This window comes from Ambystoma mexicanum, chromosome 6p, assembly GCF_040938575.1.
Source record: "Ambystoma mexicanum isolate Mex_15411 chromosome 6p, UKY_AmexF1_1, whole genome shotgun sequence".
Lineage (NCBI taxonomy): Eukaryota > Metazoa > Chordata > Amphibia > Caudata > Ambystomatidae > Ambystoma > Ambystoma mexicanum.
In genome coordinates, this window is record NC_090935.1 from 882,361,357 (window position 1) to 882,388,163 (window position 26,807).

Sequence of the window (26,807 nt, forward strand, 5' to 3'; positions counted from 1 at the left end):
GTGATATTAACAAAAACCATAACACTGAATCACAACGAAAGTGATTCGATATCTTTTTTAAACGCACTATCCAAAACTTTCACCAAATATTGTAGGGCTGGAGTTTGATTATATAATTTCACCAGTCCTAAAATATATTGGGGAGGATTTTAAGTGCCTTCAAGAAAGATAGCACATCACTTTTGATTTCATTCAGTGTTATGGTTTTCGTCAATATCACAGATATCCCTGAATGGCATGTGACTGGGCGCAGCGGAGGTAAACTATAAACTAAATGGGGGTGGGTTGTGTGTAAAGAGATAGAGAGTTATGTGGGAAGCTACAATTCGAATTTCTGTCGTTAAAGGTAGCTTCATTGTTATGGCAGAGGCAGGGGCGTTGCTAGGGGGGGGGCTAAGGGGGCTATAGCCCCTGATCTTTTGGTTGTAGCCCCGGATAGAATCTCAGGAGCTACAGCCAAAAGACTAGCTAGCCCCCAGTCCCAACAGTTCCGACATCAGCTTAGCCCCGGGTCTTTTCCAGACCTAGCAACTCCCCTGGGCAGAGGGGTTGCATAATAGTGTTTGTATTGATGCGCTAACAGCCAGCAAGCATACAATCATTACAGCATCTGTTCTCCTTTCCCAAAGCCTGTTGATGTTACTCTGCAGTTGGCTGAGTCCACATCAAGTCTGTAATGTTGCTGATTATAATTACAGTCCTTTGGGAAGAGAAAATGGCTGACCATGCTGATTAGCGTTAAAGTCCAAAAAGTTGCATTCCAGCTGTTAATGTTTATTTCTATACATTTCCAACGCCTGGGATATTTTATCAGGGCTCATACGTATTAATGGCCCCAAAAGTGTTTCTTTCATGCTGTACTTGAGAGTGACATATAGCAGCCATGTCACTGACACGACGTCCAACCTGCATTTTGTCCCCATTTTACCTCCAGTGCAGCTGTGAGAGATGAAATGCTGTGTATCATTTCGAAAATTGAGGTCCCCTTGTCTTTCAACAGGAATTGAAGCTCATGCGCCTGGATGCCCGGGTCAGCAGCACACATGGGCAATTTCTCAGGCCCCTCAGCATTTAGGTGCACCTCTGGGTCAGAGCAGTGGTGGGCAAATGGTTAAAACAGAGGTTATGTAAGCAGCTAAATGCTTTTGGTTTGAGCCTTATCACTGATGGTCTTTTTAATTTATTTTAGCCATTTAACCATGTTGCCAGTTAAAAGTCAAGGACAAAAATGTATGCGGGATGCGCTAGCAAATTGACCTAAGTATATCTGGTCATTCCTAAAATACAGCACAATATCATAAATACTTTCTTTTTAGGCGCATTCTTCTTCTTCAGTCTATCAGTGAACTGGTGAAAGTTGGCACGTCTTTATCAACAAACCCGTACAAGACGGCGGGTAATTAAATCCTGGGGTGCATGTTCGAGCAAGGCACAGATGGCCCGGGTTGTCCAACTTCAGGCCTCGAGGGCCAGAAACATGTCAGATTTTCTGGATAATCTTGGCAAAAAGAGAGAGGGCGAGAGTGCACAGCTATTACTTTTATCAATATCTAATAGTTTCACGTGTCTGTTTTTCTGATTTGAAGTTCATTAGTAGGGTGCAGCCCACTGGCAGGTGCCACCGTGTAGGGCACTATAAGTAAACTGAAGCAAAGAGACCAAGACTATTAAGTCTTCGGTGTGGGCCACACACCCTTAATACCCACTTCGGTTTCAACAATTTTGTTTAACTTTGTTAATAGATGTTCATTCCAATGTAGTTATGTTACGATCCTTTATTTTTCAAGTATTCCTTGGATTTCAATTATCAAAATCTTTAGCATTGCAGATTCACCAATTAGGCTAGTGCAGTGTCTGAGGCAAACAAAAAAATCAACCCTATGTGGCTAATGCATTTCGGATTAAAATCCTTCTTCAGAGCCGGGTTATCAATGTTAACTAAATCATGAACACAAAGGATACATTGTATTTTGAAATGTACAGATCAATTATGCGTAAAGAAGTTAATGAAACATGTTTGATCCATTTTAAATGTACAGGGCGCCCACAGTTACAAACACACAATCAACAGATAAGAGAAAACATAAACACAAATACATTTTGTTATAGCAGCTCTTAATTGTCATTGGTTGTGACACCTGTGAATCATCTTTGTTTATTCTGCCCAGTGCAAGTGTTGTCGTACTATGTGCCCATGATTATGACCGTATTAATGCAGTGCTTAACATGTGTATTAAGCTGTATCCATATTAGCTTGCTGGCATAAACGCATGCAATGTGCCCAGTGCTATTATTCTTATTCTCTTTTCTCATATAGTATCATATAACTATTAGTGAATTATTGTTATGCTTATGTCAATGCGCACCTTGTGTGGGCCACTGGCCTGTTTGCCGTTATATCTCTCTGTATAACGAGATACACTATCTCGTAATGTTCGCTCTAAAAAAGGAAATTGAGACCGCGTTAACGGATCCCTATCAGTTATGACAGGATAAGCATAGTGTTATTGAGGCGATCGCTGATCGCCGTTCATTTATAGTCACTTACCCTTCACAAGCATATGTGCGTTCCTTCTCGCGCGCCGGCTGCAAATGCTTGCTACAGTTCAGAGTGTTGCTATGACAACGCTAGGTACCAGCGTGGACACACATAGCTACGTGCATTGGCCATCTTGGTAGGGGCAACATAATTCCTTCGTTTATGTCACTGGCTCACAAAAAAGTTGTCTGGATAACCCTCATTAATATTCATGAGCTAGATTTGCATGCATTGGTTCTAAATGTATGCACATTTCTTCTCATGAATATTAAAGACAGATATCCTGAAAACCCAGGCAGTTTCCGCCCTTGGGGCTTGGAGTTGGGCAACCCTGGCCTAGGGGAAGTGGTTTATTGCCAAAATTGTCATTGTTAAATGGAATTAAAAATGTCCAATATGTCCTTGGCTCAGTATGCATTTCATATTCTAGAATGGCAGCATCATGAGTCTAAATTCAAAGATTTTACTAATTTCTAAAAAATAATGTCAACCAGTACTCTTTTATCGAGTGTTAATTTGGCCAAGCGTCACACTGTTCAGTTGAGTCCACATACACAAAATATGTTGTTTTTAGACATGCTTCTTCATCAGATAGTGACCTTATTATAGGGTTCACTCATTTCCTTAGTTTTGTTCGGATATCAATACTCTCTCTAAATGTGTGGCTAGCCACTGCTCATTTTCTCCCTGCGCCCCCCACACTGTGTCTGCCTTCAGCCCCCCTGCTCTCCAGTGCCCAGCGCCCTGGGAGGAGCTAATCCATCTTATTCTCTTTCTCCTCCCTTACATGAGGGGGCTTTACTTAATTGTTAAGTACATGTTTTTTTAATTGCGGGCCATTTGTGATCGGGGAAAAAGAGCCATTGAACTTCACTGATCTCTGTAAAAACCACTGCTCACCAGCCATGAAGGTTTTTGAGAATGTAACATTTGTTTCTTTGAAAGAACTTTAGCTGCGGGTTTGATCCTCAGCAACAATGTTATTTTTCTGCGACTACTGTACATTGCAGCAGGTAGTTTAATTTTTATTGTTTGATGTATGTGCATTTTACCAGTTCTGACTGCATGAAGCCATGTCATCATTAATAAATAGGCACTTGACGGTAGCTACTTAAATCTGCTACACATATTCCGCTGCTCATCGATGGCCGAGGGGGTCCAGTTAGGTCCCAATAATATCATGGGACAAAATAAAAACATTTCGGAAATGTTGCTATTTTGATCTCTCGTACTCATCCAATGCACTGATGCGACACATTCTGTAGAAGCGACTCATTAATCAACAATCATATATATTGAGAAGTAATTCCAATTGATATTAGCAGCCATTCAAGAAGGGTGGTGAAGTGGGCAGACGTGCTGAACAAAGAGCAACACAGATCTACAGCTCAATTGTTGGGCACATATCGAGAATTTGCAATCTGATGGTAGGATCAGTAGAAGTAGTGAATGACTTTGCTGATATGGTTACAGCTCTACAGCCCCTGTTTACCAAGCCAGGCAAAAAGAACAAGGGTAATATAGGTGCTTCAAAAGCCCAGGGATGATAATAACTCAGAGTCAAATAATAATCAAATCAACTCAGGAAGATGGCAGGATGGCAAAGATACGTTTTTATTAACAGTTATCTAAAATACGGAGTTGCAAGTGGACATCAATGGACATTCGCTCAGCCTCTCAATGATTTTCTCATAAAAAATCCTTATATGCAAAAAATACGTCACAGGTGATGTCATACTATGTGGCAAATAATAAAAACCTATCAAGGGTTGGGATTGGTTAAGGGAGACATCTCAATATACTTTCTATAGGGACTAGGATTGTGGTTGGCTGCCCACTGTCAGGTGGACAACCTATGCCTACCTTTAAAACATGTAATCTTCAACACTATTAAGTAAAAAGTTTATCATTGGTCTTCAAACTATAAGGCCCTTCATTATATGGCCCTCCACAATTGGTTGGCACGCTGGTACCATGTCTGGAATATTTGTTTCACTTAGCAGCACGTAACCCCAGAACCAGGTGCCAGGAGATGGACTTGACTTTACCTCCCCACCCAATTAGCCCAACATCTCTCATCACCCATGTCTTCTGCCATGAAGATTGTCTATAAACCTGGCCATTGCAAAGTATCCTTGTCTCTGGGAATTTATGGCAGTGCAGGCACTCACTATCGTTGTTCTGAGACTCCAAGCTCAACTCTATTTCCATCCTATGCTCATGTGAGAGGAGACCATGATTTGGTTCATTTTGCAGCATTTACATATCTTAAATGAATAAAACTTGGCACTCTTGGTGTTCTTTCTCTGCAACTTAACAAGGGATGATTCATTCTTTGCACATTCACTGACTTCTAGAATAGAAAACCGGTTTTGATACCAGGCTAGACAGCCTCACCATGCAGCTCCACGATTTGCAGCCTATTCTTACTGCAACACAATTCTTGCATTTTCTCTCCATGGGTCCTGGCTTACAAAATTCATGACACTGATTTCCAGCTTCTATACAATGCCGGCTTCGCACTACATATAACCAGCTTCTATGATGAGTTAGTCTACTTGCGTTTCAGCGTCTGTACAATTATTGAACGGTTGCATTTTCTGCAGCAATTCGCACATGTGCAACTGGGTGGAACAGATGAACTGGGTGGAATGGATGAACTGGGTGGAATGGGTGAAGTATGTGGATGGTGGAAAGCGCAGACCTGCTCCTTAAGCAGTATGGCCTCAGTAACCGCCCTAAGGGCACTGAGTATGCACCCCCTGTATCTGGATAGCAATGGGTGCGAGAGGGGTACTGTTTTACCTTGGGTCGCAGCGGTCAGAGCAGCTAGCATTCTTCACTCTTGCACTCGAGCGGCTCGGGCTCCCGTCACGCTCAGGGGAGGAGTTAGAGAAAAGGACACGCTACGGTCCTGGAAACATCCTAGGAACGTCCTTGGAACATCAGGCCGCACCACAGCCTAAGGCTGCAGCCGCCTCTGACATTCGAAACAGTAAGAGCAACTTTAGGATCATTCTGGGAACAACCACTTAGGATGCCATCCAACTCCAAAATGATGGTAAAGTCAGCATGCAGATTGGACAGCACACAAACTGTGGAGATACATTGTGCAAGGCTTTCTTGTGGTCAAAAATATCTGCAGGCCAAGGTAACCTATGATTACGAATAATACGAAGACGTTATTCATCCAGGCTATACCCATTTGCTCCTTTACGATCTTAAAGCAGGGGACGCTGCGAGTGGCTCTTGTTAGGAGGAATTGGAATGGACAAAATGGTATCAAATGTTTGGTGTGTGGGGCGCTATGCAAGTCTACCATTCATTTCGTTTTGTTCTGTCCTAGCTACAGCGACTTTAGAGCCAGGTACCTAAAGCCAATTTTTAAATGGAAAGGCATTCGAAGGTCAATAGATGCGATGGACTTATGTAGGAAAAGAGATGACCTCAACCTTTTGTACTTTGTGCAAAATATTTGCACAGGGTGTGGGTAAGGAGGCTGAGTTTTGTGTCGAAATGGAGAGAATTAATTTTATCTGACGGTTTTAAATTGTTTTAAAATGGAATGCAATTCTTTCAGTCGTGATGCTTTTATATGATATTTATGTGTTTTTTATGGAATGTACTTTTGCTTTGATGGCACAAATGCTGAATAAAGCTGTTATCATCATCATATATCTACTCCATTCAGCTACCTTCGATCTTCAAATGCTCTTTTTTCCAATGTTTCTGTTCTGGCTCCAGAAATATGTTCCCTTATGGTTATGTTGAGGGCAGCCCGAATTGCGTTGTTTTGAACTACTTGCAGTTTCTGTAGGTTTTTGGCAGAAGTGCCGGCATAGAGGGGATCGCAATAATCAAGTTTTGAGCCTATAACTCCCTTAGCGATGGTGAGGCATCTGTCAGTGGAGAGAAATGGTTTGGCTGCGTTAATTAGTTTAGTGGCATATGCTGCCAAGGAGGGTATGGAGTTAATCTGCGCATTGGGCTGATTACTCGTCCCCGGGCTAGCGGATACACGTTTTCCCCACACTTGCTGTGTCACAAGTCAGACTTCTGTCCGTGCTGTGCAACCACCTCTATCTATAACTCATCCATATCACATAAATCCATACACTACGAAAAGACCAAATACTTATCTGATCTGCTTTCTCTGAGCATCAAAGAAAGAGGAAGATGTTTCTGGGTTAAGAGATGTTCTATGTTGGGATGGACAGTGGTTTGGGGAAATGGTCATGGGTTAAACGACTCATTTTTGCTAGAGACCCTGGGAAATGTAGTCTAGTTTATGAGTTTTTTCAATGATAGTGTTCTGTGACATAAAAGTATAATGCAAGACTGGTATTTGCCATAGAATCGCGACTTTCCTGAACGTTGGTATGGAAAATCTGTATTGCATACAATATGCTCTTGAGGGATGCTACAGTGGCAGTCAACATTCTTCTGCCTCTGTACTCCAGTCCCTTCCAAATGAAGCACTCTGGCTATACCTGACGATCCTCAATAGAGCCCTCCCTCGAGGTATCGCGTCCCTCAAGACCAGAGAAGTCCCTCCTACTTCTCAAGAAACCAACACTGGACTCAGATGACCGTAGCAACTACAGCCCCATCTTCCCTTCTTAAATAAGATCCTTGAGAAACGCACTGAGGCTAAATGCAGGATATGGCTACCTTACACAACTAAGCTAAATGCAGGATATGGCTACCTTACACAACTAAGCTAAATGCAGGATATGGCTACCTTACACAACTAGGCTAAAAGCAGAGTAAGGCTACTCTACCCAGTTGGGCCAATTGCAGAGTAAGGCTGCATTACAGAATTAGCCCAAATGCAGAGTAAGGTTGCCTTACATAATTTGACTAAAAGCAACGTATGGCTCCACACTTGCACAGTATTCGGAAGGGTACCTGGTTACTGCCTTGCTTTGCCCAGGTTGGTACAATAATATCAACAAACGAATGAGCAAGGTCAGGTCGATCTCTGCTGAAGAGTAACCACTGCTACACCCTGAGTGGGTAACCCATTGTGTGGGTGGTCACAGATTACTCATGAAATTGTTCTTCTGCACAAAAGGGTTTCATTTTGAAGTGCAGTGGTGTAGTAAAACACTGGTATTTTTCAAAAACATAGGACATTCACATTTGAGGACATACAAAGTGGACGAGTGTGCAGGACGGATGTGTATGCAGAACATGATAGGTGCGCAGAGAGTGATCGGTGTGCAGAGAGTGATAGATGCGCAGAGCCGACGAGTGTGCGGAACAGAGGAATACGCAGAGAAAAGGAGTGTGTAGAATGAAGGAGTGAGTAAGAATGGGGGAGTGTGTAGAATGGATGAATGCGTCAGATTAGTGGGTAGAGCAGACGAATGTATGGAGCAGATGAATATATGGAGCAGACGAGTGCGTAAGTGCAAAAGAATGCGTGAGAGCGGAGGGGGGCATGAGAGCGGAGGGGGGCGTGAGAGCGGAGGGGGCGTGAGAGCGGTGAGTGCGCAGAGCGGGTGAGTGCATAGAGCAGATTAGTGTGTAGAGAGGATGAGTACGTAGAGCAGATGAATGCGTAGTGCATGCAGAGCGGATGAGTGCCTACAGCGGATGAGTGCGTAGAGTGGATGAGTGCATAGAGCGGATGACTACTTAGGGCCGTTAAGTGCCTAGAGTGGACGGAACGGATGAAGTTTGTGGAAGGAATGAGTGACTAATGTAGATAGAACGAATGATGTATGTGGATGGAACGGGTGACGTATGTGGATGGAACGGGTGACGTATGTGGATGGAACGGGTGACGTATGTGGAGGAAACAGGTGACGTATGCGGGTGAAACAGGTGAAATTCGTGGATGGAAGGATGAAATATGTGGATGGAAGGGTGAAATATGTGGACAGAACAAATTAAGTATGTGGAAGGTACTGGTGTAATATGTGAAAGGTTCCGGGAAGTATGTGGATGGTACAGGTGAAATCCAAGGTACAGGTGAAATACAAGTCCATAAAACAACACATGTGGAGCGGACTGGAGTGCGTGGAGTGGACTTGAAGGCATGGAGCGAACTAGAGTGCATAGAATTGCGTGACTTACATGGAATGGTTGGAATGCATGGAACGTTCAATGAGCATGTAACCCACCGTCTCACGTCACCACGCTTACTCTCTTCTTTACACCACCACTCAATTAGAACACAGAGATACTATGACGCAAGTCGGTATAACTGTTCTCATACCAACATCTGCCTCGTACTCCCCACCACTCTAACTAAACACTGCTGGTTATGCAACCCCCAGCCAGGCGTTCTCCTCAGGCCTAACGCAGCCACAATCGGTCTGGATAAATCCTGCCAGAACGAACACATACTCTTGACCTCTCAACCACCACACCTACCGCTAAGAAGCAGCTATTACACGAATACCGCACCAGCTGCACATATAGCCGGTACTCACATGCACCTTTGACTCTCTCTACTCTCTCTACTGACCTGAACTTCCATTCCCAAGGGCGTTCAACCTACCAGCGCCTTCAGACCATACCAATGGTATACAAGGCGCTATATAAATGCAAAGTAACATAACATAACATTATAAGGGGAGTGACAAGCAAGATTTCGGTTTTGTCCCCGTTAAGACAACGCTGGTTGTCTACCATCTAGGCTTGGATGATGGAGTAAATCAAGTTGAGGGTTTTGGAGTCTTGATCAGAGTTGCTTGTGAGTGGGAGGGGGACTTCGGTGTCATCGGCGTAGTTGGTGTAGGCTGTGCCGATGGCATCCAGGATGTCGAAGAGGGGTCTGGTGAATATGTTGTATAGGGTGGGGGAGATTCATGAGCCTTGAGGGACTCTGCATGGGATGGGGTTGGGGGCTGCACTTGCTTGCTCTGAGAACACTCTTACCCTTCTCTCTTTGACGAAGGAGGCAATCAAACTGGCCGCTGCAGGAGAGAAATGGGCTGCTGCAGTGAGGTGGTGGCAAAGAATTTTGTGGTCTACTAGGTCGAATGCTGCTGACAGATCCAATAGGAGGAGGAGGGCTCGTTTACCACTGTCCCTGATTTTATCTATTTGGTTTTTAAGTTCTGGCAGAGCTGATTCAGTGCCATGGCCTGGGCGGAAACCTGATTGACAAAGACCTAGTATATGGTGGGTTTCGGGGAATTGTTGAACCTGAAGGTATGCAGCTTTATGTAAGACTTTCAGGAGAAATGGGACTGTAGATATGGGTCTGTAGTTGCTGGGGATGATGGGGACCAGTGAAGGTTTTTTGAGGAGCGGGTGCACCCATACTTCCTTGAGGCTAGTGGGGACCGCTTCTGTGTTCAAGGAGGCATTTATGAAGCTGGTGATGATAGGTGTGAGAGCTTCCGTGCAACCTTTGACAATTCAGACTGGGCATACGTCCCCTTTGCACTTGGGCGGTTTTAGTTCTTTTATGATCGCTATAACGTCCGGTTCTGAGATCTCTTTGAAGTAGAACAGAGGGACCTCTTGTGAGTATGTCTCGAGGGGCTGAAATGTGGTGGGCAGAGGTGTGTTTGTGCCGCTCTGCAAGGAGCTGATTTTGTTGTTTAGAGTGTTGATTTTGTTGAGCATTGCGGTTTGGATGTTGGTGCACATGGCTTCATCTTTGGTGAACAGTTGCGGGGAGTGGGGGTGGCAGGGGTTTCAAGTTCTCTGAAGATGGAAAACAGCTCTCTGGTGTCTGACTTGGCACCAGCAATTCTTGAGTTGAAGCAGGAGGATTTGGCTTCGATAATTGCTTGTTTATATTCTATGGAGGTTTTGGCGAATTCGACTCTAGTGGACTCAGTGGGGTTGTTCTGCCAGGTGGAAAGTGTCCTTCTTTTCTTGTTGCTGAGTTCTAGTAGCTCCGGGGTGAACCAGGAGTTTGAGTGTCTCACTGGTTTTGATTTCCGGAGCATGAGGGGGCGATGGTGTTGATTGCCAGTGTTAAGGTGGAGGCATATATGTCTGCGAGATTACTAGGGTCGCTAGGAAGTGGTTGATTGAGTTTGGGGATGTTTAGATGTGGCAGGAGATGTTCTTTGCTAAGTTTGCGGCTACTGAGCCTTAGAGCTGGTGGAAGTGGCACAGTCAAAGGCTTGGGTTTGGTGGGGTGGGGAGAAGTGTATCACGTGGTGGTCTGACCAGGGGCAGGGTGTGTTGAAGTTAATGGTCAAGAGGCAGTTGAGGTCAGCTACCAAGTCTAGTGTGCAGCCTTTTGAATGTGTTGGGGTGCTGAGGTGAATCTTAAAGTTTAGGGTTTCCATAGCTTTGGAGGCCTGGGTATCATGAGGGTCATTGAGGTCCAGGTGTAGATCTCCCAATAATACAATTTTGGATGAGGTTTTGATGTTGTCGTTGAGGGCGTGGAGGAGATTTTCTTGGAAGTTAGCCAGGGGATCGGACGGGCGATAGAGAATGTGGATTGTGATGGTGCAGGTGGACGCAATGGTTAGTTTGAGTGATAGGATGTCACTGTTTCCTTCGAATGAGGAGTTGACTTGTCTGAAGGGTAGGGATTCCTTTGTGATGAGGGCTACCCCTCCCCCTCTGCCTGAAGGGCAGTCTTTTCGAAAGATGGTGTATCTGGGTGGCAGGACAAGGGAGAGGGCTGGAGCGGATGCCTCTGGAAGCCAGATTTCCGATATGCCTAGGGCATCGAGGTTGTGTTGGGTAAGTCGTTGACGTGTGGGCTGGGAGAGATCAGGTGTTGATGAGCACCCATTTTAACTCGGGATTATGGTTGCACATGTTATTTAGGATTATTGGGTTAGGTAGAGCATAAGTGGATGCATGGATCCCATAATGCGGGTGCGTGGCATCAGTGTGTGAGTTGGGAGTGACGAGAGAGGCATGTTTTTCCATTGACCTCCTTCAGGCATATGTTTGTATCTATAGTTTGGGCATTGGAGATACATTTCTCAGCATTTTTGACAGGGTATGCATTCATTATATCAGTATAGGTGGGCCATTCAACTGTAGTTATTGATAGTGAATGGCATGCATATGTGTGAGCCTGTTGCAGTGTTTGCTTAAACGGGGTAGTGGAGGCTGTGGGCAGTGATTTGCGGAAACTGCGCGGGAGTGCTAGTGTATGGCAGCCTGTTCGTGTCCTTAACCTGTAATTTCTGCCTTTCGTTTTAGGGTAGGGTGGGTGCAGGATTCTAAGGGGGGATTGTTGCAAGGTATCAGTGGTAGGCGGGCAGGGTTTGTGATGTGATGGTATTTAGTGGGGTCATTTTATTTCTGACACTTTAATGTCTAGGGGTGTGTTCTGTTGTCGTGGCAGTGATATCTGGGGCTGTTGCCAATAGGGCTGATCATGTTAGTTGTGGGGTGAGGGAATCGTGGTGTTGGTGTCTGGGTGGTTTGTTCAGGATGGGTGGGAGGAAGAGGGATGGAGGCGGCAGGGGGATGTATGTAGCACATACAAGGTTCATCGTGGTGGGTGGTCCACAGGGTTTATAGTGACTTTTTTCGAATGTCACATTTTCAAAAAATGTCATTTTTTCGACACCAAAATGCTGAAAAAAAAGATTTTCGTATGTTTTTTTAATTTTATTTTTTAAATGGGGGTACAGGGGGTTCCCCCCCCAAACCACTGTTTTTTTATTGACATTTTTTTAAAATAATGAAACAAAAATAAACCATATAAAATTAAAATAAAACATTTGGATTTTTTTTTCTGCATTTTTTTTCCACAAAATGGCATTTCGAAAATGTGTTTTCGAAAATTTGGCTGGATACTGGTCCACGGCATAGATGGCTCCAGAGGTAGCGTATTCCTTTCTGCCTACCGTTAGATTTTGTTGTATGCTGGATTAGGAGGATGGACCTTTGTGGCATTAAAGTGTGTTGGGAAATCGGGGCATTGCTGACCGAGATTGGCTGATACTGCATCCATAGTCATATCCCAAGCATAGCTGGCCGTACCGCCTACCTACACTTAAAAATGTCCAATGTTGGTTGTCCTTAATCTATGTATATCCACTTATGTATTGTCCCCAGTGACTGTTCCATTTACTCCCCTCCACAGCCTGGTCAGAATGTCCCTCAAGCTCACTGCTTCCTGGAAAATCCGATTTGTTATCTTTTGTATGTTCTTTTGTGATCAAAAGAGCATTGATCTTGCTGTATATAAATGAATCAAATAAATAAATATATGTCATTCTCATGAATTTCGTGCAAGCATATATATGTGTACTTTCAGCACCATATTGGGTATGACATTGAGTGCCTACTCTGCAGGATAGCAGAAAATGCGACATGTTGGGTATGGCCAAACCTTTTGCCAAGGCCGTCCAGATAGTGCTGCACTTTGGCAAGGGGCGCATCGCGTGTTGGAACATATTACAAATGCTGATGTTGAGTACTGTAGTGTCTTGGTAGTCTTTATGGGAATACTCTTCTACTTGTTGATAGTAAGTCTTCCAAAATTAGTTTTATTTTCTATAATCCTGAAAACATGGCAGTCTGTATTTAACGGAGCCTGTAATCTATACTGTTGGAATACCTGTAAAGTTAGCAATCTTTAGCCCTACAGGAAAGCAATCGAAAAAACTACTTTGTGTAGCCTTGGCATCAAAAGGTAGAGAAGCAGTTTCCAAGCCAATAACACAAGGGTCTGCAACCTAACTCCCATGAACCTTCACCGCTGAGTATGCTGACTAGGAACCATGGGGGCTTGAGTCCAAAACTTCTGGAGAGCCAAATGTTGCAGGCCCCTGGAGTAACATGTATGCACCTGGATAAACGGCAACTGTGTGGAAGCCTGCGACGACTTCCTTTGCCAGGATTCCTAAGAATCTGAAATAAACTGTAATGGCTGCAATGCAACTAAAAGGACACGCAGGGTGGGACAGGCACTTTCTCATCCTAAAGAACCGAATTATAATCAATTACCTTTTTAGTACTTGGCAAATTGTTTATTTATTTTTTTGCGCTTTGACCGAGTAGCAGATAAAGAATTACACCAGCCCCAATACCAGTGAAGCATGCGCATTAACGTTGTTTCGTCTTCCATAACAGCTATAAAGAAGGCTACAATGTTGCCCTTGTGTAACACAGGCTGATTCACAATACTTTTTTCATGAAGTTATGGGGGCGGCCCAAGGCACAAAAGGCACACCATATTCCCAAACGTCCTCTGAATGCGTGCACGGATGCTGCTTTTAAGGTCTGACACGTAATTGCTCCAGCTCGAAATTTCAAGGGGGTATCATAAAAGCATGCCCTATTCACAAACGGGCTGGGCTTTAAAATGCAAGTTAATATTTATTTATTTATTTTTTTTATTTTTATTAACTTCAGCCTGAAGGACTCAATGTAAACATTGAGTTCTCGAGCTTTTGTTACAGGTTGTTGCTCGTCACAATTTGATAAAAAAAAACATGTTCGTAAAAAAAAAGCGTGTTATACGCCTAAATAGATATATGAATCGCTAGATAATCACAGTTTATCAAGTCATAGTGCATCTAAAAAATTTACTACGGCACAGCTCAATTTAATGCAGTGTCCAGCACTGGCATAAGTCCACCAGTCTCGATTTCCTTCTGCTGCAGGCATAAATTCGCTTAGATGCAGAGTTTGCTGTGCTGTGAGCCGCTCACACTTTGTTAACAGATGTTCAGTTGTTTCTGTATCACTATTACAGAAGCGACACATATTATCTCTTCCTTCATTGATATATCGACGCCACAGCATCTATTTTGTTTTGAGCGCGTTTAAGCGGAGTCTCAAAAATTGGGCCCTGTGATGACGAGAGGGACAATTTGTCAGATACATGCTTGGCACGTTTAGTTTGTGGGCGCCAGGTCCGGAATCTAAAGTAGTCGGCATATGATTGCGACAATCAGTGTTCTGGATCCAGCACCAGAGTTCAAATTTCTTTTTTGATACTTGGGGGCGCATGATTAAGTCATTTAGGTTCATATCGGCAGCAGTTAGAATTGAGATCATCATCTCTTTCCACTCATCTAGTAGCTTCGATGAGCTCTGGCCTGGTTGCGTGCAAAAGATTTGGAAAGCTGGAGTCACTGGAGTTAGGCACATCTTGCGCAGAGCCTTTAGTGATTTCCACAAAACGCAAGTGTGAAGCGGGTTCAAGGATAGTTCGTATCTTATTTGAACCATCGAAATGTATGACGGTAGACCAAGAACTCGCCGCCAAAAAAGCCCTTCCATTTTCTGCCAAAACAAAATGTCAATATTCCATGCGGCTTCTGATCGAAAGGTAATTGCTGGAACAACCTTTAGGGCGTAGAAGGTTAGATCTGGGGTGAGAGTGAATTTACCGTGATTTCTGTTCAGCAGCCGCGCTTGGATGTTAAGTCGTATCATTCTGTTTTCTATGTCAAGTTTCCAATGGTGTTCATGTAGGGACTTGTTGAAGGTGTTTCCCAGGTAGCGAATAGAGTTAACGATCCCGAGGGCTTTCCCATCGACTCTCCACGAGAAAGCTTTCCGTTTTTTGGAATCCCGTTCGCCAATTATAACAACCTTTGTCTTGTCGGTGTTCAGGGTCAGGTCGTTGATGTTTAAATAATCTTGTAAGTTCGTTAACTGCCGCTGAAGGCCAATTTGGGTACGGTCTAAGAGCACCATGTCGTCGGCGTAGATTATGCAGCCGATTTCGTTTTGATTGATTTTGGGAGCAAAGCATCTTAGATTTTTTCTGAACTCTGGTAGATCACAAATGAACAGTTTAAACAGGTCGGCTGCTAGCGGACACCCTTGTTTTACTCCTTTAGTTGTGGTTATTTGGGTAGATAGAGCGCCATGATCATTCAGCCTGATTGCGGATGGCGGTTTGGGAATGAAGGGCTTTTATGGGATCAATTATGTTGCGAGGACAATTCCAGTTATTCAATTTTTGCCACAATTTGACTCGATTAATGCTGTCAAAGGCGCCTTTCAGATTGATGAACACCAGGTAGAGATGGGTCTTGGACTTTAGAGTTTCCAACTTTAGTATGTTCAATAGTAGGAGATTTACTTCCACACCCACACCTTTGGTAAAGCCAGTTTGTCTGATGTCGAAGATGTGGTTGGACACTGACCATCTTGCAAGTTTTTGGCATAGAAATGAAGCGAAGATTTTTCCTATTGTGTCCAACAGGGCAATCAGGCGATAGTTGGCAGGATCAGCCCGATTGCCCTTTTTGTATATTGGCACAATAATCGCTTCATGCCAGGAATCTGGAATCGACGTTGATGCAGACAATCGCAGGAACAGCATTTCAATAAACGTTGACCACTGTTCAACATTTTCCTTGAGCATAATGTTGGATATTAGGTCAGGACCAGCAGCATGTGAACTTTTTAAGGCTCGTATTGCTAACTCAATGTCCTCCTTGGTGATACTCAAGTCCCATGAAGTTACACCGAGGTCAGGGACGGTTGATGGTTCCAGGGATGGATTACCGAAGAGGTTTGAGAAGTGTTGCTCCCATTTTCCGGCATCAATTACATTTGACATCATGGAAGAGTGCCGGACATTGCCTGTATTCAGGATTGCCCAGATTTCACGGGAATTCTTAGTGATCAGTTCCTTCATTAGTTCCTCAGCTCGTTCTTGTTAGATGATTACTTTCTGCGACTTTAGCCAATTACGATATAGTCGACGCCGCTGACAAATTTTTGTTTGAATCGAGTTGTTGTCGCTGGTGGCGGAACTAGATTTTTTTATCGCGCGGATATCGCGTCTCATGGCCTTTTTTTCTTGCGACAATGTTGCTGAGAATATATGTTTGTACTTTGTACCCGATTTCAAAAGATGGGGTTTAGAGGTGACAAAGTCATATAATAGAGGAGTATAGTTCACGGACAAAGCTGTGTCCTGGTGAAATTTTTGGCCTATTTTCTCGATCATTGGTCCATCAATCCGCAGGCGATTTCCTCCCGCGTTGACAGAGATAGAGGGTTTAAATAGGCTACAGTCAGATTGCCACTCTACGATACAAGATAGACGCATAAGATTGTGATCGCTAGATGGCATCTCAGTTATTGTCAGGGTTGTATCCTCCTCTAGTAAGTTGCATGAGACCCAGAAATAGTCAATTATTGAATGTGCCAGTTAAAAAATGCAAGTTAATGGACAGCATCGCCCTGTGCCAATTTGAAGCAGATGAAGGGGTGTGTGCTATACACAGAAGGTTAATTTCTGACCCCCACCATGTTGCTTTCTAACACAGTCAGCAATTGTGTGAACAACTGCTGTACATGTTGCATGTCTATCCCTAAAATGTGGATTACATTTTTTGTCTCCATTTTCTCAACTTTTATGACGCCAAGCTATTGATGAGTCAATTATGCATAAATGCGTTCCCAGTGACCAGTGCATTGAAGGGGGCCAACAGGCACATCATTTGCACAGGTGTATGGTCACCTGTGCAAATGTATGATTCACCTGCAAGGTGACATGCACATTCTTCTTAATCATGAATGTGAAAGAGAGCATCCTCTTTGCAAACTTGCAAGGGTCTCCACCCCAAACCCGATGATACCGAGGGTACAGTGTACTCATTTCCTCATGCAATATAGACATGGCGGATTGGAAAATCGTTTCCGTCACTTCATTTTGCACTAAAAGATGGCTCGTAATGAGGCCCCATATGTCTTATTGCGGTTACATCTGCCAAAACCGCTAGCAAATAAAAGCCTTATGTGATCAACTTGACCATTTTCATGGGAATAAGATCTGCAGTTAGTATCAAGTCTGGACATCTAACGAGTGGGAATTAAGGATACATATTGAGCTTATTCCAGGCAGCTGAGAAATGTCTTCTGCACTCTTTATATGTGGGCTCTGGGATGAGCTGTGGGAAGTTTTTACCCATGCATCCAAGCCCTACAATAAAACTGTGCAGTACTGGCATGGAAAACATCATGATGGCCAGAACTCCCCAGAGAGTGCACAGGGAAAACATGAAGAATAGGCTGCCACCCATTTTTGCCTATGTTGTGAGCACAGGAGGGCACTGCCTAAAACCACCAGTGGGCTACACACACAGTAGCCTGAAACCATTGGGAATGGCAATGCTGATTGCAAAAAAAGCAACCTAGAACTGTGGGGAATTCATTTTCTAAATCCCAAAAATGGTCGCATTACCAGTACTCACCACTATCAGAAAGCCGGCGTTTTAAAACCACCAGACTTTTGTGTAAAACTGCACAAATGAAACAAAACCAGACCAAGGAAAGACTTGCTAAGAGGTGGAAGAATGTAAAACCATATTCTGAAATGACTTGGAGGAAGTAATTATTTAATGTATATGTAAAAATTGTCAGTTTGATTTGAATGTAGAAAACTAGGAACAAAAAGTGACATTTAGCTGAAACCTGGCTTAATGAAACTGGATTCTGCCTGACAACTACCCCCGACAGGAGTTGAAACCTGCTCAGCCACTCCCCTTGCCAAAAGGAGTTGTCACCTCTCTGATTAGATTAGGGGTGGAGCAGCTGGGGACTACAGGGAGTTGAACAAAGGCCTGTCCTGGACTCAGGCAAATGTTATATTGGGGGGCCGTAAAGTGGCTTCCTCTTAGGGGAAACTGGGAGGGGCAGTGCCTCTGCTAGCAGCTGAGCTTGGGGGAAGTGGATAAACCAGTTATTCCACCCTGTGATGTGGGAAGCCACACCCCTTTTTGACCAGGGCATAATTTTAAAAAGATAGATAACTCATAGTGCGGACTTGTCAGAATTATATAAGTATTATCATTATTTTTGTGATTTTTCTGTGAACATTTTGAGAGGCATTAGGACCCTGTGGTGTATTCTGGGGGGTTGCTAGCGGAAAATAGGGTCTCACTCCAAATGTCTGCATGTTAAAAATCTGACACTTCATCAATTAATGTCCATACTCCTTGCGCACATGTGTGTAATTTTGGGTAAATGTCCGATATTGCAAAACCAGTTAAAAAGCGCAAAATGTTGTCATTTTTGAATGCAAGCCCCCAGGAAGATCAGAGGCGGACAAGCATAGACCATAAGGAATATATAATGTGCACATGTAATTTCAACAAATTGTATATCTGGGAAGGATGTATTTGAATCAAATATAGATTTGTGGGCAAACTGACCAGGGGAGGATCCTCTGACCCATAAACAGACTTCATCATGCTGACAGTACATTTCCTTCCCCCAATCATGGGAGAGGGGAGAATTGGGCCAATGACAAGTAGAGAGGGGCAGGCTTAGCTAGGCCCAGGCACACACCCATTTTCAAAACACATAAAAAGAGACTGCTGGGACAGGTAGAGACCTTCAATTCCATTTGCTGCGGAGCATGCTGACCGACGACTTCACATCCACAGATACAGACTTCATATCCATCAATCTCCAAAGACCAGAACTTTACTTCAGAACTTAAAGCAAGGGCTTAAACCCACAAACTGAGAACTCTTCTCAGCAGGCCTCAGCAACCTTAAAATCATTTGCAAATTATTCCACAGCCGGGCGAGCTGTCTGAATTCTTTTGCAAGAACCTGTAGCAGTACCCAGAAAGCAGTGTTACATCCAGAATCCAGAGAGGCTAGACCAGCAGAGCAGAGCTGACCCAGACCGCTGTGAGCAGAACCAGAGAGCTGACCCAGATCACTGTGAAGTGCCGAGACCAGAACCGGAGTCCAGTCCAAAACCTGACCAGATCCATGGCGAGGCCTATTTCAAATTTATATTGTGAGTACCTAGCAGAACTGTGCAGAACCAATCTCTTAGTTAAAATAATCTAATCCAAACTATTTTAACCTAAGTAGAACTGCCTCCTAGAAATCGTGTCATCTGTCATTTTTAAAGCTGCACAACTGTCACCTGTCAATTCTGCAGCTGCAAGCTGTCACCTGTCATTTTGAGTTTACTTTAAATCCGAAAAACTACCTTTATTTAATCGTCCGTATCTCTGGAACCGTTTGGGCTAGGAACGAAATTCAGCTGAAAGCTTAGAATCTAAGCTTTCCAACGAACGCTACTCCTTATACTTTTGCCGTAATCACGATTCACGCACTCGCAAATTTTGCCGCGATTTGTGATTTGGCCTGATTTCTTTACCTGTAAAAAGATAGCAGCTTTTTGCTTTCCTCTGCTAAAAATGTGTTTGCCTCTTAATAACCATCCCTGAATCATTGCTAAAGTGAGCCTGAGCTCATCCCAAGTATCTCTCACTCACCCTGAACCTCCTAAAGGGAATTAAAAGCATTTTCAGCATATTTCTCACTTCATTGCCACCACATTCAAAGCACTTGGGCCTGTGTTTTAAAACTCATACCGGTTTTCTCTAAGCTTTCTGGGGTGGGAATTGAATTTCGTATTGTATTTGAATGCATTCCTGAGAACTGTGTGTGTTACTTCCATCTCCTTCCATTTCTTACATTGCATAGGGGAGGGAGGTGATTTGCCAGAGAAAAAGTGATTATCTTATCTTTTGCTAAAATCATATCAAGTATTTCTGTACTGCATTTTATTCCTCATTGCTTTTCCCTTGAAATCATAAAAGTATTTTTGCTACTTTATCCATCCTATACTAACTCCTCATTGATTATAAAGAAGTGTGCTAGTGTCAGATTACCCATTGTTGATTAACATTATATTTATAAGGGCGATATCGATTATTAATTTATTATAAAAGCGTGGTATCTATATTTTGTTTTATTTCTCAAATAAACCTTTTAAACTTGCAAAACAGAACTACTTCTTGGCTCAGTGGGGTCAGGGGGATTCTAAGAGAGGGGTGTTATATAGGGGTAGTCATCCAGAACTCATGAACTGGACATAAAGATATATCAATAAGGGTTTCCATTCAGTATCCCAGACTAGGCATTGACTTAGCTGTAGTGTTGAATTGAATCATCTTACAGAGCCAAACTTCTTCTTGCAAGGGTATGGCCTCTGGTGGTCATTTCTTCAAAGAATATTTATCAGAGTTGGAGTTGGGTGCTGAGACATGGAAGGAAAGTGCCCCATGCCCCAATTAGCTCTGCAGTTGCTCCTGCCTATGTTGCTTGAATCTTCTCCGAACAAGCACTGTTGTACAGGAAGTCTACTTTGAAATGGCTCGGTGATGACTGCCAGTGAACGTCTACTTGTTGACTTTGACACAGAAATTAAGTTTTCACACTCTGACGTTGAAGTGCCAGTTTGAAGTATGTCACTGGATACAGTACACATTTCACAGTAGTTTTTCTGAGTGTACCTGAGCTTTATAGCACATTCCACACTTAGTTGTTTTCCTGATTCCTGGTACACCCACCTCCACAGTGCATTGGTTATCAACCCACTACCAGAGCTCGGAATCATCTGCCAAATGGCAAATTCCAAAATTGTACTTGTCCATCATTCAACACTAGCTTAGTTGTGCCATTGTCCAACTGCTTTCCATTGTGATTAGCTGTCGCTTCCACGCATCTAGGAGAAGTCTTCAGCAGGGGAACTCTGCAGGAGTCTGGTACAATCGTCTCTCTTATCACACAGCATGACCAGTAATGTAGGTCGTGCAACCAATGGAAATGTGCACTGTAAATATGTTCAATGATGCCATCATCAAAATATATTACCACTGCCACAATCTTACATCGAAAGGTACTCGAAACTTTAACTTTACTACAATCATTTAAAGTTGTACAACATATATTAAAAGTACATGTTACTAATAACATCAATTGACACGTCATATCATTACACACATGCCCCTGTTGAACTGACATTTCATCTCTTTGCCTTAAAGATTAAACCACTGGCAAACCCCAGTTTCCATGGCTGTTTTTAAATCAAGATCAGGTCTGGTATAATTTCACAGATAATGGCCTGTTTATTTCTGTGGGCCTCATCACGATTTGGGCAGTATCCTGACTGGGATACCGGCCAACTTTAGTTCCGTCAGCGCCCACCCGTCTGGCGGTATTATCACCGAATCACGGGTTGGCCGCTAAACGTTACTCCCCATTCCACATTGTGTGTATTTGACCTAATGGGGAATTTTTGGTGCGATTACTGTGCGGTAATACCACCAGCGGCAATTGCCTAAACACGCCAGAAAACTATGGAGCCTTACATGGAGCTCTTAGCTGGGGGTAAATACACCGGACTCGAGATTAGGAAGAGTGGTAAATGCAGCAGAAACACCATTGCCGCCGCATTTAAGGACTACCGCCCAAATCGTGATGAGGCTGACATCTCCCTGTGAAATTCTCAGCAATACAGACGTCTATTGAGGGTTCCAAATCAAGTCACAAATCAGTGTTTGAAAGCATGACTTATAAAGTAGATATTTCTGGGCTGGAGTGGGGCGGGAGAGAGTCGAAGACATATCTTTTGAAAATATTCCCCACTATGCCCCATTTTTAAGTCCCTGGATAACCATGTTTTGTCCATCATTTTGACCAGTTTATAATTGAGAACCAAAGATGGTAAATGGATCAAAGGAACAGGCTACAGATAACCATGGTTTTATGATGTCCGTGGTATCATGAACTTACATAGTTGTGCCTGATGAGTTTCGATAACCATAAACGTGAACATTTGAATGCCTGTCATATTTATTTAGCCCTTGTGCATTTCACCTGTGTGTTATGAAAGAGGTCTCTTTTTGCAACTTTCCTTCCATAGTTTCCTATGGAACCTCATTCTTTTTCTTCTGTTTTATCCTGTCCTAACCTTTTGAAAGGAAGTAAAGCTTTTAGCTTCACTTCCCATTCCTTGTGTTCATTGTTATGGGGAAACTGATCAGTCCTTCTGACTACCAGTACTAGGAAACTATGTATACCTTTTGAATTGTTGTGCTTTTGAACACTGTACACATAACCCTGCAGTGCAAGTGGGGGAACATTTGAATCACCCTACTTTTTACACATTTTTGTTTTCATTTTATTATTATTTTTATTGTCTGGACCTAGCTCGAGAGCAGTGGAGCGCTGTACAGAGTGTGGGTAGCAAACATTTGGGCTGCCATCTATTAACAGTAGCTCAGTGCTGTGAGGTCTGTGCGTTAGGATGTGCATCTATTGGAATTAGTCCTTGGTCAGGTGTTGTTGAAAGAGCCATGATTTGGGAGATTTGTGAATTTGGAGAATTCTGAGGGCATTCTGAGTCGACACCGGGATAGAGTTCCTGAAGGTGGGTGCATGACAAGAGAATGATTGTTTGTGGGTCCTCTCTTTGCGGACAAGTTGTGATTCAAGTCGGTTGGTAGATTTGCTGTGTGAGGAGCGTGTACTGTGGATCTTAGCCGCCAGATACGCTGGTGTGCTACTCGTGACTGCTTTGTAGATGATGTGTGTGTGTGTGTGTGTATCCTTACCATTGGTGGGCTTGGACTTTAGATATGAAGGGGACCCCTGTAGCCATTACTTCTGATCATCATTGGTGCCAATAATCCCTCAAAGAAGAGCAGCCTGCTGAAGATCCAAAGATGACTCCTGAAGTGGCCCAGCATCTCTTCCAGTAGCCAGACCGGTTAAACCCTGCTCCTCTGCTGTTCTCTAGAGGCTCTGAGCGGTACTTAAGCCCTTGGACTGGTGGGACCAACTAGTCTCAATGCCTTCTCCAGGATTTTGCCCTTCTGAGCCTTTGGAAGTGTCCCTGGACTGCCCAGTGGACTGATCAGCTCTCTTCTGGACTACCTCACCAGAAGTGTTGCGTTTCACTAACTTTGGTGGTCACCAGCTTGTGCCACATGTCGCATTCTACCCAATTGTTTGTGTCCCAGCATCATGGGATCCTGTCCAGCTTCTGTGACCACGATTGGAAGGATGACTGTCATCCCCTGTGTGTGGAGACCATCACTGGAGCCCAACCTCCTTCGACCTGTGAAGTGTCCTGAAGAGGCAGTGGTTCATGCGTTTTTCATTGACGAAGGTTGCAGCTTGCAGCTGCACCGACCAGACCGATCCTTAAACTTGCAACTCCTAGGCACCTCTTAACAGACACAACATTGGAAGATCAAGCCCCCAACGACTTCTAGATGATCCACATCCACATCTGGGTAAATTGGAGTCTGCAACATTTTGCTCCGTTTTGCCGTAATCCACCGTTCTGCCACCCCTTCGTATTGAAAAGAGCAGCGTAAAGATTCTCGTGCCACTGCGTGAACCTAGCATGAATCGAAGAGTGACACAAAGTTTCTCGTGCTGCTGCATGAACCTAGCATGAATCAAAAAGAGTGGCACATAAGTCTAGAGGTGGTTCCCAATTACACATATTTGGGTATCCTATTTGACGGATCGTCGAACGCTCATTCTCAGTTAATGATAATTGAAGTTAAAATTCTCGCAGCAATCCGCCAGACTCGTCTCATTATGCATAAATTTGGGAAATTCTCCATTAAACCTGCTCTGATCTTCTGGATTCAGAATGTCATCCCTACCATTTTATATGGTCTAGAGACATACAGTGCAATTGATCCAGTATTCCTACATGCTTTGAAAGCAAGATTTTGGCGTGCTATTCTAAATCTGCCACAATGCATTCCAGGCCCGATCATTCGATATGAAGTGGGTTTGACCTCACTTTTGGCAATGTATAACTGGCGCTTATGCAGCTTGTTCAGAAAATGTCTATTATCTGTTCTTGATAAATCAACTTTAGCTACAGTTGCCAGTTACCTGATGTCTTCCTCTCATCTGTTTCCGAAAACATGGTCTAAAAACATCCTTACCATACTACTAAATGCAGACATTCCTATTGAAACCCTTGTCACCGATCCTGATAGAGCTAAGAAAAAACTCTACATGATGGATTGACACTAGAGATCTGTGTTTGAAGTATAAAGATTTTGATCCATCTGTTTTTTCAGCAAAGCGTTATAGAGACATGGCCTTCTACTTATGCAAATCTCCTTCTCCTGCTGTTAGGAATGCTTTGTTGCGCATGCGTTTTAATTTATGTCCTACCTGTGAAATTCAAGCCCGTTGGAAAGAAATCCCAGAGGAATCTTCAGGATGCCGTTTTTGCAATAATGGAACAACTATTGAAACTTTGGAGCATGTTATTGTGGACTGTCCTAAACTTATGAACTTAAGACAAAGTCACTTTAGTAAACATTTGCCCTACTTTAGCCAGATGAGACATGAGCATAGATGGCTTTCTATTTCCATTACCCACTGTATGAGTATAAGACTGGCCACAATTAACTTTCTGCGAGCCTTAAATCTACTAAAATAGTTCGATTCCTAACGATATCTGTTATTTGGATCAGTGATTGTCATACTTGTTCATTGCCTTATCAATCGTTTAATAATGCAAAACCCAAATGTAACTATTAGCATTAGAATTGATGGTTTGACATTTGGTGTGATCTGTAGGGTCTTATGATTGCATGTTTTATAATTTACTGTATTATATATATAAACCTTTTGATAAATTCTTGTCTTAAATTGAAAAAAGTTGATTAAATTCAACTAAATTCATTAAATAAATAAATAAATAAATAAAAGAGTGGCGCAAAGCTGCTCATGCCTACTTAGCTCACTTACTCCTATTTACCTTTGGATTATATTATTGTATCCTCCTCCTGCCTGTTTTCTCTGTCTACTCCATGCTTGATGTAGCCCCTCATCCCATGAGACAAGGCTTTTCCAGTATGCAGTCATTTTATACCTGCTTAGTCATAATTGCTTGTTTGCATGACTGATGTAGCCCATCATGCCATGAGGCGAGGCTTTTTCAGTCTGCATTCACTGCTTGTCATAATTGCATGTATGGTTTTCATAATGCATTTTACCTACTTGTACCTGCACTTAACTTTTTTGCCTTTTTGTACTGCTCCCCTTTCTCCCCTCCTGCACTTCCCTTCGTCCCCTCTGCCCCTTTTTCATGTCCCAGCACTTGTATGATCCGAATCGTTGCATGACCTAGTAGGAACGTGTTTTGCTATTTTTCATCCCTTCCTCCCCTTCCTGCACTTCCCCTCTCATGTCATAGCACTTGCACGTTCCGAATGTTTCAAGACCTTTTAAGAAAGTTTTTTTTTTTTATAATGTTTTTCCTTATCCCTCCCCTCCCTGTCTTGATGCTTTTTGCTGTATAGTGCGCATTATAAATAACCAATACATAAATAAATTAACCTAGCATGGATCCAAAAGAGCGGCATGAAGTTACTCAGGCCGCTGCGTGAACCTAGTACGAATTGCAAAGAGCTGCATGAAGTCTCGTGCCTCTGCAGGAACCTAGCACTGTTAAAATAAAAAAAGTGCTGGGTTTCTCGTGCTGCAACATGAAACTAGTACAGATCTAAAATAAGCCTACGCAAAGATTCTTGTGTCACTGTGTGAAACTAGCATGGATCATGGAAAACCGCACAAAGTTGTTCATGACAAGGCAAAAAACTACCATGGATCGAAAAAGACCTGCACAAAGTTTTTCATATCGCAAACCTAGCACTGATCTAAAAAAGACCTGCAGAAGGTTTTCCGTTTCGCTGCGCGAGAATATCACAAATAGAAAAACGGCACAAAGTTTCCTGTTGCAGTGTGTGAAAAAAGCACAGTTCAGGAATCCTACACACATTTTCTCTTGTCACTGCACGAAAGTAGCATGGGTAAAAAAAAAAAAGACCAGTGCCAATTTTTCTCGTCGAGCTACACAAAACTTACATGGGAACGAAACACCATGCTCTGTGCGAAACCACACAAAACTAGGCACAATTTCAGTGGCGGAGGAAACCTAATGCATTTCACATTATTTTAGTTTAACAAAATAGATAGCAGGTACAGTCATTGAAAAGGAATACAGTTTTCTATAATACTCAAGTGCATCCTGCTATGTGCTTGGGACACAGGGACATAACTGTAATGAAATCCCAGACTTTTGCGTTGGCGTTATGTTCTCCAATCAATGTTCTGCAACCTGCAGATTTCTTTTAGTGACAAACACTCCAAAGGTCTGGACCTTCTTTCTTTATGGGCCCAGTTCGGACTTCCCTGTACATTTTTCCACATGTCTTCAACTATAGAAGAGGCAATAAAATGTGAAATTTAGATTTGTGTCTTTTTGAAGCATGCAATCAGGCTTTTTTGCTTATATGTTACTATCACCACTGGAGTGGTTTCCTGGTGCTCTTGCATATCTGAAAAGCAAGATATTAGGGTAAGTTAGTAGCAGGAAAAAGTGCAAGAGAGCTGTGATGTGCAGTTGGCAGCTTCAGTTCAGTTTACACTGTTTGCTGTCGTAGGTGTGATTTTTCGGTCGGTAGTTGTCGTATGCTGTTGTGTCTGGCTATGTGTGGTTTGTTTTGTGTTTGCGGTGTGGTGAAGTGCGTGCAGTTTGTTGTGCAATATAGGTATGG

At 43.2% G+C, this 26,807-nt stretch overlaps 1 protein-coding gene across 1 annotated transcript in view; it reads left to right on the forward strand.

The window, feature by feature from the left end:
* The window catches only part of CAMK4 (calcium/calmodulin dependent protein kinase IV), a 1,546,801-nt gene that overhangs the window by 1,487,917 nt on the left and 32,077 nt on the right, over window positions 1-26,807 (forward strand). The gene's annotated exons all lie outside the window — the stretch shown is intronic.